The sequence below is a fragment of the Nematolebias whitei genome, chromosome 11 (genome assembly GCF_014905685.2).
Source record: "Nematolebias whitei isolate Nwh7 chromosome 11, NemWhi1, whole genome shotgun sequence".
Lineage (NCBI taxonomy): Eukaryota > Metazoa > Chordata > Actinopteri > Cyprinodontiformes > Rivulidae > Nematolebias > Nematolebias whitei.
The window spans coordinates 31135846-31138607 of record NC_056508.1 but is presented as its reverse complement, the minus strand read 5'-3'; the positions used below and the strand labels follow the sequence as shown (position 1 = coordinate 31138607).

The 2762-nt window shown below is 41.7% G+C and overlaps 1 protein-coding gene across 1 annotated transcript in view; it reads left to right on the top strand.

The window, feature by feature from the left end:
* The first annotated feature begins 880 nt into the window (after positions 1–880).
* Positions 881–2762, top strand: part of b4galnt1a (beta-1,4-N-acetyl-galactosaminyl transferase 1a) — a 34337-nt gene continuing 32455 nt past the window's right edge. Inside the window, exon 1 of the mRNA XM_037684169.1 lies at positions 881–1032. The gene's annotated coding sequence lies outside the window, so the exon portion shown is untranslated. The remainder of the gene's footprint in view (positions 1033–2762) is intronic.

Genomic DNA, 2762 nt, shown 5'->3' with positions numbered 1-2762 from the left:
GATGGATGGATGGATGGATGGATGGATGGATGGATGGATGGATGGATGGATGGATGGATGGATGGATGGATGGATGGATGGATGGACAGATAACCATAAAAACAAAAGTCAGCAATGAATGGGTCTGTGTTGGTGCAGGTGCATGCAAGAGTGTGGATTTTGGCAGGTATTCAAATATTCTTATTCTGGCAGGTACCTAAACAAATGTTCTCGATGGCATAAAACCCTTCCTACGGCAGCAGAACTTTAGCAGTCTGTTAGAAAAGTTGCTCTGCTTATAGCGTGTGCTAAAGAAGATGCTCTTGGGTATTCTTTATAGTTCAGCATCCCTTCCTTCACCACTTCAGACTGCAACACCTGATCGAGCCCTCTGCCTCAATCAAAGAAAAAAACCTTTAAACTCATCAAAACTGTGGCAACTGTGTGCAATCAGGAAACGAGATAAAGCATCTGTAAGAATGTTTTGACACATTTTAGCAGAAAACAAATAAGCAAGAATGTAAAGAATGAAAAATGTTGTTTTTTCGACAACAAACACACCCAGATCCATTGTCTTACCTGGTGAGCACATAGGTTAAAGGCCTTTAACTGAAGGGGGGTGGGGGACTGCTAGGACTGGGGGAGGAACTCACAACTGCAGCCAGTCGGAAAGAATGAGTCTAGCTTTTTCACTGGTCGCTTTACTGGAAAAATCGCTAGAAGAGTCTGAAAGCTCGCTAAATTAGCAACATTGCGCAATCTGCTACCTTTCCATTCCATGTGTGCGCGTTGTTCTGATTGATCCAATCATGAGTGATCCAACAGCGGTCTCTGTGTCTCTGTGATGGACTGGACATGACTGCTGGAGACACCCAAGAAAGGAGAAGCGGTAGATCCGGTGAGTCACACAGAGCAGGACTTGAACCCAGCCCGTCCTCTCCGCTGCTGCTGCTGCTTCCAGGAGCGCGTGCGTAAACGCAGCTGTCGCGCTTTTTAGATTTGAGCTGACCAGAGGAAGCTCCAAAAAATAAGCAACTTACAGGAAGTGTCACAGTAAGTTTCATCTTTTTCTGTCTTTTATTCCCAGCGCTGTAACTTTTAGGCAAATGAAGTAATTAGAATCAGACCGAGCCGGTTTTTCTTGTCAAATCATTTTGGGTTTGTCTAAACTTAGACGAGCTCATTGTGACATAAGGTTATTTACGGAAGATGATGGTCGCCACCGTCCCCCGTTCAAACAAACAAACAAACAAATAAATAAATAATTCACCGTGGTCCTTCTCCTCTTCTGTACTTATTATCTGTGTTTTTTAGCAGAATAAAACCGCATGTACGTGAACTGTGAAGGTACATAACAAAAAACTAATCTTTTTTTGTTGTTGTTGTACATCATTATGATCTTAAAGAATTTGAGATTATTTTTTTTTTTTGGTCTTTTAAAATATGTTTAGTTATAAAAATAATAGCCTATCCCTACAAATGTTACATGATATATTTAAAACTTTTTATTTGCAAGTGAAATGGATAAAATGGATTAGATGTACGTTTCTTTTTTACTCGTTGAAAGTAATAGATCTAGTAGTTGATGGCAGCTGCACGCCTCAAAAAAGTTGAGACAGGATCATGTTTTCCACTGTGAAGCAACTCCTCTTGTTTTAACAACAGTGTGTAACATCTCAGCACAGAGCAGCTGCTGTGCTCAGAGGAGAATGCTGTTTATTTAGTTGCTCAACTGTCCTGGGTCTTCTTGGTTGGAGTTTTTTTGTTTCGTGATGCATACATGTTCGGTGAGAGGTCTGAACCACAGACAGGCCAGTTCAGCACCTGGACTCTTCTACCACGAAGACATGTTGTTCTAATGGATGCACACTGTCTTACTGAAATATTCAAGGCCTTCCCTAAAAAAGATGTCTGGTTACGATCACCAGGTGTTCTGCATGTAAAGTCCGCATGTTCTTCATTGATGAGGCCTTTCCAGATATATAAACTGCCCAAGCCATAAGCACAAATGTACCCACATACCATCAGCAAGACTTTTGAACTCTTTGATTAATACGGAGAATGCGGCGTTGTTGGATTTCAAAATGAATGTAAAATATTAATTTGTCTGACCACAGAACAGTTTTACACTTTACCTCAGATTATTTTGAATGACCTATGGCCTAGAGAAGATTGTAACAATTCTGGATTATTCTTCTTCTTATTCTAAAAAAGTTAAATCTGGTCCTCTGGACATTCAAAAAAAAAAATAAAAATGTAGAAACGTTTCGTCTCTCATCCAAGAGACTTCCTCAGTCTGAGGTGCTGTATTCAACTCAGTCTCTTAAATAGCACCTTCTCAGAGTGGATCAACCAGTTTTGCTGCTGACAACCAAAACCAGCTGATCACATGCTCAAGAAGGACCATCAGCCTAGCAATGGATCATTAGTACACGATGGCTGTTTACTATTCACAGAGGGCTGAGTGATACTAGCAATCACAGCATTGTAAGAGGGGGACAGTTGAACCCGGAGGCCTCCACCCCTGTTTAATGATGGACGATTTCTTTTCACAAAGATGGCCTCCTTTACTCCTCTCTCAAACCATCGTTCCTCTCTGTCCAGGATGTGAACATCTTCATCCTTGAAAGAGTAACCGCTGGCCTGGAGATGAGTGTAGACTGCAGAATCCTGGCCTGATGATATTGATCTTCTGTGCTGGGCCAGCCTTTTGGCCAGTGGCTGTTTAGTTTCCCAGATGTTAGACTGATCACAGCCCTCCTGAAAGGTCCTTCTTGAGCATG